The sequence below is a fragment of the Camelus ferus genome, chromosome 35 (genome assembly GCF_009834535.1).
Source record: "Camelus ferus isolate YT-003-E chromosome 35, BCGSAC_Cfer_1.0, whole genome shotgun sequence".
Lineage (NCBI taxonomy): Eukaryota > Metazoa > Chordata > Mammalia > Artiodactyla > Camelidae > Camelus > Camelus ferus.
Window position 1 is genome coordinate 10,950,146 of NC_045730.1, and position 16,137 is coordinate 10,966,282.

At 43.1% G+C, this 16,137-nt stretch overlaps 1 non-coding gene and 1 pseudogene across 1 annotated transcript; both read left to right on the forward strand.

Moving 5' to 3' along the window:
* Positions 1 to 1,415: 1,415 nt before the first annotated feature.
* Positions 1,416 to 14,490, forward strand: LOC116661441 (annotated as a pseudogene).
* Positions 14,491 to 14,887: 397 nt separating this feature from the next.
* TRNAI-AAU lies at positions 14,888 to 14,960 on the forward strand. Its single transcript has one exon. It is a non-coding gene; the product is annotated as a tRNA-Ile (tRNA).
* Positions 14,961 to 16,137: the final 1,177 nt, after the last annotated feature.

The window sequence follows — 16,137 nt, forward strand, 5'->3', positions numbered from 1 at the left end:
GGAGGGTTATGAATGCTGGTATCTAGACAATGACAGCGTCCTACATATACATACATACATAAACTTGCCAATTAAAGACACCAATCTAGTCACCTCTTGGCTTTCTCTTCTTTTTTTTTAAATTTTTATTAACTTTTTATTATGGAAAATGTCAAATATACAAAAGTAGAGAGGAACATATATAATGACCATCATTTAACCATCCCCCAGCTCCAACAACTATCAAGTCAAGGCCAGTCTTGTTTCATCAATATCTCCAACACACTTAACATCCAGACTTATTATTTTAAAGCAAATTCCAGGCATTATTTCAACTGTAAATAGTTGAAGATATATCTCTAAAAGGACTCTTATTTTCAACATAACCACAATACTGTTATTCCAGCTAATATCAAATATCAAGTCAATTTTCAAATTATCCAGATTGTCTCATAAACGTATTTATTTTACAGTTTGGTCAAATCAGGATCCAAAAAATGATCCATTTTCACAATTGGTTGATATGTCTCTTAAGTCTCCTTTAATCAATAGGTTCATCCTCCATTTCTTGCACCATTTACTGAAGGTACTGGGTCTCTTGTCCTGTCAAGTTTCCTGCAGTCCAGATTCTGCTGATATCATTTCTTGTGATGTAGAGTAATGTTTCTCTGTTCCTTACATTTTCTATAGACTAGAAATTATGTCTAGAGGCACAGTCAGATTTAGGTTCAAAATTTTGGCAAATATATTTTATAGGTGGTGTAGTGTACTGCCACCAAGAGGCACACAATGTCTGGGACAACATAGACATATGAGTAATACCTAATATCTCACAGCTGCCTTTAAACTCCTGTGTGACACCTGATATACAAAAGCCACATATAAGCTAAACAGACAGCATTTACTGTACTAATACCAGATTAGATGGTAAATGCTTTATCACTCAGTGTCATTACAAAATATTTTTTAGACAAACCTTCAGTGATATCTACCATATTTCAAGTGATGTCTTGTATGCTAGATATATAAAAGGACTAAGGAAATAAGGGCCTTGCACTCAGTGTCATAGAACCTGGTGGTAAATATAGACATATAATCATAAAAGCTCAAAAAAAAAAAAAAAAAAAAAGGCCATAGGTGCCAAATTAGAAGTCTGTACAGATACAATAGTAGTGCAACAACCTGGAGAATAGTCATTGCAATAAACAGGGTGGAAGTGTCCAAAAGCATGGGATGAGCTGTGTCCTTTGGAGCGTAAAAGAGCTCACCTGTCTTCACAATTTCATTCATCACTGGATTCACATACTTGATTCTTTCAAAGTAAATCTGACCAACACCTTTGCCATTCACTAGGGATCGTTCTCTGGCAGGGACGGGGCCATGGAGTTTCCATTGGTTGGGGAACCATCCAGCTTTAGTTTTTCCAGATATTCGGCATGCATGGGCTTGTGGCACTGGAGAACCTTGATTGCACGCCGCACGCCGCTGCTTGGTCCCTGCCGCCACCGCCGCCACCGCCTCCACCTGCGAGGTGCTCCGAGGTGCTCGGGAGAGAAAGGGCCACGGCGAGGGGCGGGGAGAGAGGCGCCTCAGCCCGCGAGCCCTTGGAGCTGGGTTGGCTTTCTCTTCTGAACAATCTCAGACTCCTACTTTTTTGCTTAGGTCTTATTTTCTAATCCTGCTTCAATTTAAGGATAGAACATTCCCCATGTGCTTGGTGTCGTTCTAACTATAGAACCCAGGAATGGACCCAGTGCTCCAGGAAAAGTTTGGCAAATATCACATGTAAATGGAGGACGGCCTCGCTGTCCCTCCAGGCTCTTGTTTTTGCAGCCTAACACTGGGCGATGGTTTAAAAGCTGGTGTTAGGACTGACCCCAGCTTCTCTGTTTTCATTGCTGACTCCTGTTTAGACGTTCTCGCCTGTAACCAGTCACTTTTCCTCTTCTATTTGTGTAGTTCATTTCCCTCTCCTGAAGGTACCACCCTGCACTTATCTTCGGAGAACTTAAAAAAGAATTCTGACCACTTCTCTAATTTAGTAAGGTTATTTTAAATTTTGCTCTTCATCAGCAGGCTGACAGTGGCCTTCCTGCTCCTCGGTGAGGAAGTGATTCATGTGTTCTTAGTTTCCTCCAGGCCAGTGCTGTGTTCCAGGGCATCTGTTTGCAAGCGTTTTCAGCCTGCACTGCTATCTGCTACTCTGTGTCTTCTATAGGTGGTGCCTTGATCATCTTTCTTCTGGCTTTGATCAGTGTTAAGAGAATTAATCCCTTGGTGTTTCAAAGCTCAGGTAAAACTTTTGTAGATGGTAACATTGAAGAGGGCTATTTCTAAGTTAATACATGCAACAAGAACGTAATCTTTTAGATTGAAAATCTGCACTTTAGTATTTGTTAAGTTTTTGTATATATTGTATACCTCAGCCCCCCTCCACCCCAGAAGCATGGAAGCCGGTGACATGTCTGGTTCTAAGTTTTAACCCAACAATCGCATAGAGCAAGGGCAACATCAAGAATAGATTGAAAGAGGCAGAAATGCTGGAGAGGATACACCTCAGCGTGTACAAACCCTCCCTCGGGAACAGGTCATCTCTTCCTTGTCTGAGCTACAATGGATGGTACTTTATTTCTTTTCCTTTTGATTCCTTTGTAAGTGCTGTTACAAACATTTGCATCTAAATCTTGTTTCACCCATGAATCTATAGGCCTGCTGAGGAAAGGGATGGGGGCTAATTTATCTTTATTTCACTCATGGCATCTTACATAATGTCTTACAACAGCCAGTGCTCAATAAATATTTGTTGACTGAGTGAACAATGAAAGAACACATACAATTTAGAAGAGTTCAGATCCAAGCTGGCTTTTCTTTGTGGAAAAGTAATTTGATTTTAATCAAATTCTTTCTTTTTTCCTATTAGAAATTTTAATTGATTTAAAGAAATGGTAAAAAAAAAAAAAGACTAGGAAAATCAATCTAAAATCTAAAAATAAAGATGCTTTTGTAGAAAACAGGAAATTCCTGTGGATTTTCTTTAAAAAGCAGTCATATCAATTTTCATAAGCAAATAGAAGAGGAAGTCATGTGTTCACCTGCCCCTTCCAAATCTGGACAAAATGGTTGGAAGAGTCCAGCTGCCCACTCCAACAGTTCCCTATGATAGCAAATCAGAGAGACCCATATACCTGGGTCATGTTAGACAGTGCTAAACAACACGATTATGAGCAGAAAAAGCATATGCAAGCAAGTATTTTTGGATAAAGCACACATTAAAAATGAACAAAGCAGTTTAGGAAAAATTAGAATGAATTAAACATGTAAATCGGATGCTTTGTTATCCTGTCACTACCCATGAGGAATTATCTAGACCGGGTGAAGAAAGCTATTGTTTGCAATAATGATTATTGTAGGTAATGTGAATTCCTGTTAATAAACAGCCCTTCATGTGCCACGCAGTCTACTGCACTGGGCCCAAAAGAGATGTAGTAGCAGCTAGGATAATCATGTTTACAGCCTGGCATGTTCTCTACGGAATTTATAAAAAGCCTTAGCTAATCGTCAATAGTTTGATGAGAAAAAAATGGCAACATGGAAGAAATACTCATCTGCTCAACTCTCTATTTGTAGAGAGTTTGCTACATTAACTAAAGGTCAGCCGCTGGGTTGGTGCTACAAATGTTACATGAAGGCAGAGTAAGGAAAGAAGAAATAAGGATACATTGATTCACAGCCTCCTGCAGGACTTCTAGGCAGGAGGCGCTGCCTATTTTCATGTACAAGCTCAGCAGGACCCAGTCCTGAACTTCTCCAGCCAGATCTGGAGGAAAGCAACAACTTGAGCCCATTGCCCGGTGGGGTCCGGGATGATTCCTGCAATTACAGACCCTGCAGGCAGAAAGAGAAATTTGGAAACCAAAGTGCCCATGGAGGTGCAAAACACCTCTACCCCAGTGAAGAGTTGGACCAGCCCAGAGAACATCAACACTAATAAAATATAGACATTTTCCAATACTAAATGCTACTATCATTAACCGAAATTTCACTCTGTGTAAGGCATCATGCTAAATGCTTTACAGAGAATACCTCATTTAATTCCTCCCCACTCCCTTAGAGGCGGGCATTATCATCTCCATTTCACGGATGAAGAAATGCAAGATTGCAGAAGATTGAATGACTTGCCCCTAACCGTCCAGCTAGAAAGCGGTGGTGGTAGCCTTCCAAACCAGGTCCACCTGACTTCCACGCCCGGCCTGTCCTCTCTGCTACACAGCCATCCATGGAAGACTGGGCTGCACCTCGGTCCTTTGGCGTTGGAGCCCTGACATAAACCCCACACTGCTTGGCAGAAAACTTGGGACCAGTTTGAACCAGGCCCCTTTATCTTTTCCCAAAGTGTGCTTGATGGCCGAGTCATCCTGCAAGATGACCTGCAGAGAAATGGGTTCCAGGAACAAAAAAAGTGGGGAATGCTGCAAATGGAAATCCCCCTTGGAGAATCACATTTTACAGCAGCTCTGGGAAGTCTTGCATTACAGAAACATCATCTAACTCAGTGTTTCTTAAACTGATTTGAATACAGAACCCTTTTTGTTCACATAAAACCTATTAATAACTATGGGAATTTGTATTTCTGCAGAACGTGTCTTAGAAAATGGTGACTCAGAACATTTCCTAAGTTCCTCTCTCAAGAACGGTCTCTTTCTGGACTCCTTTGGCCCAGCTGTTCTTGCTCTTGTGTCTTTTTGGATATCACCCTGCTTGAATAAAGTTGGATTTTGCTGCATTCTTCTGGATCTCTCTAAAGGGGTCAGTTTCCAGCCCCAAGCCCATTCAGATCCCATACCATTTTCCCTCTCTATGACCTCATGTTGCTGAGGTCCCAATCACAAGAACAAAATCCATCTATGAGAAAATAGGAGAAAGATGACAGAGACCAAGGAAAATAGAATGACAAATAAGGGAACATGTGACTCAATTTTTTTGTTTGAAAGCTTAACACCACTTCCTTAGCAACTTATGATGATGTACAGAATGTATTTACAAACTTTCCTATTGTTGAACAATTTCTCCAAGACTTAAACAAACTATGTTTTTGTGTACAGAACTGCAAATTCAAAATGAGAAAAGTTCTCAGCCTTCTGCAGCAGGGATGTCAGTCAATGAGGCAAGTTCCATCATCCAGTTAAGTAGAACACCAGCTTTCTGTACAGACCACATTTATTCATTCAACAAACATTTATTGGGCATCTCCTAAATGCCAGGCTTTTTTTCTATGTACTTAAATAGGTTGAAAATACCATGTGTTGGAACATGGTAAGTGTTATGGAAGAACAGAATAGAAATGCTGAATGAAGGAGATCAGATGGGCAAGGGGAGGGGTCCAAATTACACTGTTAACAGACTGGTGAGATCAGACAAGGGGAAGTGTGAGCAAAATCTTGCAGGAATTGAAGAGATGAATTAAAAAAAATTTGTTGTTTTGTTTTGAGGGGAGGTAATTAGGTTTATTATTATTATTATTATTATTATTATTATTATTATTTATTTATTTAATGTAGGTACTGGGGATTGAACCCATGACCTTGTGCATGCTAGGCATGCACTCTTAACACTGAGCTATACCCTCCCCCAAAAGAGATGACTTTTTATAGCCATGCTTTTTCCTCATTTTCTCTTTCATCCTCTTTCCTTCCTCCTTTATTTTATTTTTTATTTTTTTGGCCGATGCTTCCTTGATTTTTGTCAGCCTTTACTAATAGTTTAACTGTTTTTAAACATGGATATTCAAGTTATTCATAAAAGTATAAATATGAAAGCCCAAATGACCTGAAATTTTACCATGCATTACAGTTTTGGTAAAAATTCCACTATATCTCTCTATGTATATGAACAGAGAAACTTGCAATTTCCAAAGATGGAGTCATGTTGGAAGTACTACTTTATAACCTGCTTTTCCACTATATAGTATTTTTTTTCTGTCATTGTCACAGACTTAAAAAAGCTATATTCTCATAGGTACTCCATCACGTTTTTAAAAATCAAAACATCATTAAAATATATACATTACAAAATCTCACTTCTATTTTTGCTTCGATCCACCCTTTTCTCCTCCATAACAGACGCCAGGGAGCTCCCCCCGTATCCTGCCAGTGATACTTTACGTACTTACAGCAGATACAGATTTATATCCGTATCCCCCACCCCTCACACACATGTGTATACTACATACCATTTTACATTTCGCTGTTCATTTAACACTGGGGCTCTCTTTCCCATACTAGCCCATAGGAGTCTTTTTCAACTTTAGGCATTTGTTGTGTGGATGCATCATAATTTATTTAGTTGCTCCCAACTAACAACAGATGGTTATTTGGGCCCAGTCAGTCAGAAACATAAGGTGATGGGAACTTGAAATAGAATGTGCCTGAAACAAAATTTAAGAGGTGCTACTAATTTTTTTCCTTGAAATTATAATTGAAGTCAATGAGAAAAGATTTTCTACAAAACTTTTGATGAAGTTACCTATTGTTGCTTTAAATATCGAGGTCCCTGGGCAAATGTCTATGAATAAAGATTTGTTTTTTTCATGTTTATTTCCCATGTTATGAGCAGCAGAAATTTGTGATAAAACATTTAAAATAATACTTCATGGGTTTCTTATGATTTCAAATATTTTGTAAGTGTCTATCTGGTCAACATGTAATATATATCTATTTCAATACTAATGGTAAAATTAGTTGGAAATTCTAAGTCAAATATTTCCATTGCAAATTTTCCATCAATTTCATTTCCCCAAAGGATAAAAATTAATCATTATAAGCATTAGTATAAGATTATTCTCCAAAATAGTTTGTTTTAGAAAATGTAAATAATAGAAAGTAACATAAAAAATTAATACTAGGTACCAGGTGCATCTGAAATTTAACTCACATGATCCTTACAAATCTACGAGTTAGACATTATTATTCTCTTTTACAGGGAAGGAAACAGGATGAGAGAGATAAAGCGTTACGTCCAAAGTTAGACTTAAATTCAGCTTAAGAGCCAGGATTCAATCCTCTGCAGTCTGTGTGCTCATCCAGTGCTTTACCCAGCCTCTTGGGCAAATTGATTGTACATATCCTCCGCTCATTTATTCGTCGACCATTCACCACAGACAAATCACTTTCCTTTAAATTAAAAAAAGAAAAATCATTTTGCCATCTTTTAAATTAAGAAAAGAAAAATCATTTAGGGTTTTGCCAGCTAGCCAGGGGCAGAGGTCAGCTGTCTCTTTCTTTTGCCCTCAGGAATAAAGCAGCTCTGAAAATAAGTGATACATACTAGATGTCTCTAAAAAGTCTTCGTTTCTAAAATTTAATAGTGGGGCAACACACTTTTGTAGACAGACCATTGCCTCTTACAGAGATAAAGGTAGAGAGAAACAGAGAAAAAAAATCACTCTGGAGCACAGTGTCAGTTTCTTCCACAGAGAAACCAGATCTGGAGAGATAGGGTGTCACTGAATAAAAGAAAGTGAAAGAAAAATGGAGTAATTAGAATTGTACCTCCAGTTCTGTAGACCACAACCATATTGTAACAGTTCCCTATTGGCAGAAATATGCTATCATCTGCTGCTGGGGGTTGTCGCTTGACAGAGTATGTTTTATAGGAATATATTGGAAAAGAAGTTTAAAGGGGGGGGGGGGTAGGTCCTGTGATTCACATATTGGAAAAATCCTGAGTATAAAGTAGATCATCCTTCTGTCTAGGGTGTTGATGGGTTTTGGTGAAATGTTTGTGCACTGAGATTTTCTCTCCCCATCATCGGTGCATCTTCCTCTTGCTCTCGGAATTGGAGATGTAATTGGATTTGAGGTTCTCCATCGTGAAGGAACTCTGGGCAGGGAGGCTGTGAATGCTCTCTGTGCCTCACAAAGTCAGGGCATTTGTTTGCAAGAAATAAAGTCAAAAGAATGTTCATGGAAAAATACAAATGTTTTACGGGTAGGGCAGGTTCAGGAAGAAATTGATTCTCTTGAGCGGTGGGAGTAGTTTGACTTTAGAAATTCTAGGACCCTCCTGACCCAGAGCGACGGCACTTTCCCAAACACCGGTCCCAGGATATCCCAACTCTGCAGGATTCAGACCTCTTCAGCCAAGAATTGCTTCAACCTTCATGGATTCCTGTATGTATTCACTTTAGAGCAGGTCCAGGGAGGTGAGAGCTGGGACCACTGGGGGAGGCACAGACCTATTCACCTCAGTCAACGATGGGAAGAGGCAGCAAACCCATTGTGGTCTGCAAGCAGTGAACCACATGTACCTGAGAAAAATGACATAGCTGGAGAAACAAAAAAGATTTTTTTCCCCAAATGTCCTCTTCCCAGAGGAGAGCTAAGGCTACATACACCCCAGGAGACCAAAAGGAGGTGTCCATCACAGGGGTTACACGCAGGTAAAACTATCTTTTTGATGAGAAATCATGAAAAATTTGGCATCGGAGATATGAGCCACATTTGTATGTGCCATATTCTTAATGTATCTTCTTGGCACATATCAATAAAATGAATGAAAATTCAAAATAGTGATTACCCCCGGGAAAGGGGATAAAATCTGAAAGGAGTACAAATAAGTCGTGAACCATATCTGCTCAACTTTATGTCTTTAAGAAGAATCCGAAGCAAGTGTGACAAGTATGACAAGCGTTAACATCCATTTAAGCTGGATGGTTTGATTATGGCTGTTAAATGAATTTCATTCTGTGTCTTTCTGATGGTTTGAAATACCGTGTGGGGCAAATATATATATTGGTTTGCTCGACATCGATAGCAGCCTCCTCCTGGTGTGCCTCCCTGAGCTCAGAGACTAGAAAGTGAAATACTAGACTTTCTTCCAGTTAGGGTCCCAGGTATGATTTTGGTTCCAACATCACAGCTTCATTGGAACTGATATAATTGAAGAGTGAAGCAGGAATGAGGCACCTATTTGTCAGGATGGCCACAGAGGTGGTGTGGTTTGGAGACTGGCAGCTGTGTTGCAGGTTCCCCAGTTTAGCAGGGATGGCATGTTTTGGAACCAGCAGCCTCTTTGAGACCATGGTGCAGGGAGGGTAAAGCCAAGCAGAGGACCAGCAGGGACAGAGCTCCAGAAATGTGTAAATCTGTACACCTGCTAAGCTGAGACATTCCCACAGACTATGCAGGGCTGGGAGATATTCAGGTTCTGACTGGGTGGAATGCAGAGACCTTGCTGAACATTCTGAGCAGTGGGCAGCAATCCCAGAAGGGTCACATGTTAGCAGCAGAATTAAAAGAGTCCTTTATTAAAGACTACTCTAGACATACCTGGAAAAAGCTTATAAACAAGCCTCAAAGATAAGACTCATGCACCCCAATGTTAATAGCAGCACTATTTACAACAGCCAAGATATGGAAACAACCCAAATGTCCATGAACAGATGACTGGATAAAGAAGATGTGGTACATGTATACAATGGAACACTACTCAGCCATAAAAAAGAATAAAATAATGCCATTTGCAGCAACATGGATGGTCCTGAAGATTGTCATTCTAAGTGAAGTGAGCTGGAAGGAGAAATAAAAATGTCATATGATATCACTTATTTGTGGAATCTAAAAAAAAAATTTTTTTTGGAGGTACAGAGAGTTTATTCAAAGTCCAGTACAGACTGGCCCAGCTGCCTTCTACAATGTGCCAGGAAAAAAGAGCCTACAGAAAAGGTAGAAGTTGTTATAAAATTGCTTTAATTCAGTTCTCTCCACATTACAAGCTGGCGGCAGGCAGTGGACTCTGCCTGCTCCCCTTACAACACTGAGCCTGTAACCACTGTTATCAAAATATACATCTGTCACCATAAAAAACCATGTGTGCTGCCCCTTGTGACTTACAACAGGTATAAAAAATTATAAATATTTACACCCTTGTTCCACGTGACATGGAAACTTGGGGCCCAGACCCTGAGGGAGGGCTGGCCAGCATGGGGCCTGTGTGCGGGAGCCCCTTAGACCCCTGAGTGCAGGACGAGGCAGTTAAGACCAGAGAGTGGCTGCCCCAGCTCCTGGGGTCCCAGCATTAGAGGCAGAAAAAAAAAAGAAACAAAACTTTGGTCCAAAATTTGCAGGAAGAAAGAAACCCTGAAAGTTTAAGAGCATTCGTCCTCCCTGACCGAGGGCAGTCGTTTGTGAGTAAGGCATCTGGGGGCCACCCTGAGGCTGGATCCTGCCCTGCAACTTCGTTACAAGGAATAAAATAACAGTATACAAGGTCATACTCGCTGGAGACACTTTAGATTACACGCATGCCATTTTTATCTTGCTATATAAAAAGGTACCTAAAACTATTTCTTTTGCATATAAATGAGAAAGTTTAGGATATTTGGTCAACTGGAAATATTGCTAGGCACAGACGTCTGCAGCTGCATCAAAGCGTAATACAAAGGTTCCAGTGAAAACAAAGCTGAAGAAGCGCCAGGGACATGCCCTGGGGTCTCGCCCTGGGACTTGGGAGGAGAATCACATACTTGATTAAAGGATCCAGGGTGTCGGCCAGGTCGGCCACTCACAGCCTGCTGCCACACCAGGCACATGATCCCAGGGGAGGCTGGCCCCTTGGGCCGCAAAAGCCCTCCATGCCTGCTACCCCAAGAAGGCCCTGCCAGAGCAGCAGGTTTAAAGCACAAGAGAGCCACGTGGAGGTTTCGGAGCATGCACCCTGCAGCTGCAGAAGGCATGGGCGAGGGGTGGGGAGCAGTGAGTGCCGTCCTTGCCTGCACCCCATCTCCCCTAGGTGAGCAAGTGAATTAGATTTAATTTTTTAAAAACAGGTAAACTGATTTCTCTTAAAAAAATAAAATCTCTGGTCTTTTAAGGTCACTTCAGCTGCTTTTTAAAGTGGCTTTTTTCTGGAATGACAGAAGTTGTGGCCAGGAACCCAGCAGGCTGGTCCTGGGGGCCTAGATGGTGGACTTGGAGAAGTAAAAAACTTTTTTAAAAATTTTCTTTAATACAACAAGCCTCAAGGGGTCAAACTGACTTGAGAATAACTGCCTGTCAATCAAAACAAAGTTCAACACCCTTTACAAGAAGAAAAAAAAATTCAGATACTCAACAACATGAAATTCACAATATCCAGCACCCAATAAAAAGTCAGTCAATATAGAAAAAAACAGAAAAAGATCCAGAAATAAGAGCAATGACAGAATCAGCAGAAAAAGCCTTTAAGACAACTATTATAAATATGTTCAAGTATCTAAGGGAAAGCAGGAACACAATGAGGAGAAAAAAGGATATTTAAAAAGAACAAAATGGAACTTTCCAGAGATGAAAAATACAATATTCAAAATAAAAATTTTATTGGATGGGATCAGCAGCAGATTAGACGTGCAACGGGAAAAAGATCAGTGAACTTAAAAATGATGCAAAAGAAACCACCCAAACTGAAGCAAACAAAGGGAAAAAAAGGGTGAAAATAATGAACTGAGCCTTGGCACCCTGTGGGACAATAAGTACCAAGTGGTCCAGGTTCATGTAATTGGGGTGCAGAAGGAGGGGAGAAAGGAGAAAACAGAAGTCATCTGAAGAAAAAGGTGTTTGAGGAAATAATAGCCCCCAAATTTTCAAATTAAATGAAAAACAAATCATAACCAAATTGTTGAGAAACAGAGATAAACATAATATTAAAAGCAGTGCGAAGAGAAGGAGGGGAGACATTACACACGGGAGGGAAAAAGAATAGTCGCTGACTTCGAAGCAGTACAAGCTGGAAAACAGAGGAGCAACATTTCCAAAGTGATGAAACGGGAAAAAAGTTAACTTAGGGTTCTCTATCTAGCAAAAATATCCTTCAAAGAGACAGGCAAAAATAAAGAAATCTTCAGGCAAACAGAGAAACTGGGAAGATCATGGGTAGCATAGTTGCACGATAAAAAATATGAAAGAAAGTCCATTCTTCAGGCCATTGAAAGGTGATCTCTAATAAAAACTCAGATCAAGAGCAGAGCTGCACGCGCACTCGGGAAAGGGAAGGGCGCGGGGTCTAGAAAGGAGGGGTTAAGTCCCCTGGTCCCCCCTGGTTTCCCTCGACTGGGATGGAATAAGGGGAGGCAATGATCGAGAGGGCGCGGAGAAGGAGCCGTTTCTGGTGCCAGCCCCGCCGCCGCCGCTCAAAGGTGAGTGGGACGGAGGCGGCGGCCCCACGGGGCAGCCGCACGAGAGGCCGCCTCCGGGGAGCTCCGCGGCGGGACGCAGCGCGGGCCGGGGCTGCATCCACCCCTCCGGGCGGCCGGTCGCAGCAGCAACGAGGGGGCGGCCCCCAGGCGCAGTCGCACGGGGAGGCCCGCTTGTCCGATCCCCACAGGCGAGCCGCTCCCCCCGGGCGTGGGGGAGGAGCGACGGGGAGGGGGCAGAACAGAACCGGGCCCCCCTGCCCCCTCCTCGACCCCGTAATGGCTATCAGCCCCACCGACCCCCGGGGGGAGGTGGGGGGAAGAGGAGAAACAGCTGTAATGTAGGGGGAGGTGGTGGAGGCTTCAAACATCCAGCCTTCAAGAGGCGCAGACGGATTAATTCAGACTCTGACTCTGTCTTGCCTTCCAACTTCCTCCTGGAGGGCAATATCTTTGATCCGCTGAACCTGAATAGCCTCCTGGATGAGGAAGTGAGCCGCGCACTCAATGCAGAGGCCCCCTAAGTCATCCCCACTTCCGGCCAAGGGGCGAGATCCAGTGGATAGCCTCATCCCCAAAGATATTACTGACCCTCTCAGTCTGAATACTTGCACTGATGAGGCCCAAGTAGTTCTTGCTTCACCACTCAAGACTGGTCGGAAACGGCATAGACACTGGGGACAGCAGCAGCAGCAGAGGCAGGCAACTGGAGGGAACGATAGCCACTCTGTGCTTCCCACAGCCCCCCTCACTCCCTCACTCCATGGGGAGGGCACCACACAGCAGCAGCGGCATAGGGGCCAAAACTGGGACGTCCCCCAACCCTATGAAATTAACACAGCCATCAACTGCAGGGATGAGGTCGTGTCACCCCTTCCATCTGCCCTGCAGGGTCCCTCAGGCTCCCTTTCAGCCCCTCCAGCTGTCTCAGTTACCTCTGCACCCCCATCTTCATCCTCACGACATCGCAAACGTCGCAGGACTTCCAGCAAGTCAGAGGCAGGGGTGGAGGCCAGGGTCCCAAGGTAAAGGGCCGAGGGAGTGGGGGAGGCCGCCACCGGGTCCACCCACTACCTGCAGCAGGTTTCAAAAAGCAACAGTGCAAGTTCCAGTATAGGAATTACTGCAAGTACTGTGGGTACCACAATCCTTCTTGTGAGGATGGGCACCTTCGGGTGTTGAAGCCTGAGTGGTTTCGGGGTTGGGACGTCCTAGATCTGGGCAGCAATGTGGGCCACCTGACCCTGAGCATTGCCTGTAAGTGGGGCCCATCCCGCATGGTGGGCCTGGATATTGATGCCCAGCTCATCCGCTCCGCCCACCAAAACATCCGACACTACCTGTCCGAAGACCTGCGTCTGCCACCCCGGACTTCTGAAGGGGACCCAGGAGCAGAGACTGAGGAAGGGACCACAACTGTCCGAAAGAGGAGCTGCTTCCCAGCCTCACTGTCAGCCAGTCGGGGTCCCATTTTTGCACCCAAGTGCCCTTGGTTGGAGCTGACACATCTGTCTTCCCCAACAATGTTGTCTCCGTCACAGGTAACTATGTGCTGGATCGAGATGAGCTGGTGGAGGCCCAAACACCAGAGTATGATGTGGTGCTCTGTCTCAGCCTCACCAAGTGGGTGCATCTGAACTCGGGAGACGAGGGGCTGAAGCATATGTTTCGCCAGATCTACCGGCACCTACGTCCTGGGGGCATCCTGGTCCTGGAGCTTCAACCTTGGTCATCTTACGGCAAGAGAAAGACCCTTACGGAAACAATCTACAAGAACTACTATCGAATCCAGCTGAAGCCAGAGCAGTTCATTTCCTACCTGACATCCCCAGAGGTGGGCTTCTCCAGCTATGAGCTTGTGGCCACACCCCACAACACCTCCAATGGCCTCCAATGGCCTCCAGCATCCTGTGTACCTGTTCCACAAGGCCTGTTCCCCCAGCCACTAAGTGGCCTCCTGAACAGAAAGTGTGCAGAAGCTGCCTGCTGCTCCTAAGGACCTGGGGGAAGAGGAAAGTATCCCAAGGTCTTTCCTTTCTGGCTCCAAAAATAGTTTCCTTTCTTGGATCTGCAAAGAAAGCTTTTCCTGTGTTGCTGCCCCATCCTCTTCCCTACATCTCTGGCACCTAAGCAAGCCCAGCTGTGCTGGAGTTGCCATCATCTTCCTCTCCCTAGCCCGCTGGGCTGGATGGCATGGACTGTTTGCTGACCTCCGTTCTCCTACGGCATGGGAGGTGGGGGGTATCAAGTTCTCTAGCCTTTTTCTCCTGTTCTCCCAGCTGTCCCCCATTGGGAAAGGGGGTTGGGTTTGGAATGTGAGAACAGCACAATAAACTTGATGTTTAGGGTAGTGGCCCCCCCAACCCCCCCAAAACTCAGATCTACGTAAAGGAATGAAGAATACTGGAAATAGTAAATATGTGAGCAAGTTTTAATAACTTTTATACTCATTTTAAAAATAACTGACGATGCCAAACAACAGTAACGAGAATTTATTTGTGGATTTCACCACGTGGAGAAATAAAGTGGATGATGATAACAGCACAACAGACAGGAGGCGCTTCAGCAGAATCGCACTCTGTGAAGTGGCACATACCACTCTTTGAAGGTGGATGGTGACAAGGGAAAGAAGGATATTATGACCTCTTGAGTGGTGATGACACTAGGGAGCCAGGTAGAGGTCTATGGAACGCTGGGTACTACTTCCGCAACTTTTCTATAAGTCTAAAATTATTTCAGGGGGAAGGTATAGCTCAAGTGGTAGAGTGCGTGCTTAATATGCACCAGGTCCTGGGTTCAATCCCCAGTACCTTCTCTAAAAATAAATTAATAAATAAACTTAATTAACATCCCCTCCCCACCAAAACAAACCTAAAAAAAAATAAAATAATTTCAAAATAAAATGTTAAAAAGAAACAATATAAACCAACATAAAAATAAACACTATAAACCAGATACATTTGATCTTATGTTAACTGTATCTTTAAAAATTGATTTAACAAATAAAGGTGCTACCAAGGATCCAGCTATTTGTCTCCTCTCTGTGTGTCATGGAGTCAATGTCATTTTCAAGGTGGTTTCCATAACAGTCTCAAGACCCCTGCTAGCTAGCTAGTTTCATCATGTCTATCAGGGGAGAGGGTAAGCACTTTATAGGAAGTTCTCATAATTCCTTCACAGAGAGCCCCCAAACATCTCTTCTTGTGTCTCACCGCACTGACTGGATCACATGCCTACTTCTGAACCAAGCTCTGTGGCCTGGAAAATAGGATATCTTGATTGACTCAAGCCAATCAGGGCTCACCCTGGAGCTGGAGGTGAGGTTATTAGTCACATCGGAAACTCGCTCCTGGGGAAGTTGGGGTTTTGTTAGAACAAGAGCTGAAAGAAATGTATGCTGGGGAGGCAGCCACCAAATGCCTGTAAGAGATGGCTTCTTCTGGGCTGCTATAAGCAAAATATATTTTAAATTCCCAACCTACGAGGCTCTAAAGATTGATTGTTAGTATTATTAACTGTAGCTGTTTTATCATTCTGCTCGCTCCTTCCAGAGAAATTTCCGAAGAATTTGGATAGGCTTACACTTGCTGATACCATTTAGATAAAATATTAGATAAACTCGTTTATCTATTTTTCATCCAGTTTTGCACGACTCCCAGAAGATGGCCTGTTCCATTCTCTTTCTTCCTCCCTCCTCTACTTGACAGACTCCCTTACCCCCTTTTCCTCCTCCTCTTACTTTCCTCACTCTTCCTGTTCTCAACACCTTGTTTGCAATAAAACAGGTAGAGCAATCTTTGAGTCAAGTGCAATAGTAAGTGCAATTTGTTTGACAGTCCCCTGCTTTCAAAGAACATGTTTGTCGTGCAGATGCAGTCTTTGATTTTTCCAACAGCTATTAAATGTAAAAATGGTTAGTGCTAATATAAAAACAAACAAATGTTCCAACTGTGAGCTCTTCCCAGTGGGAATAATCAGTTTAGAGTGAGGAT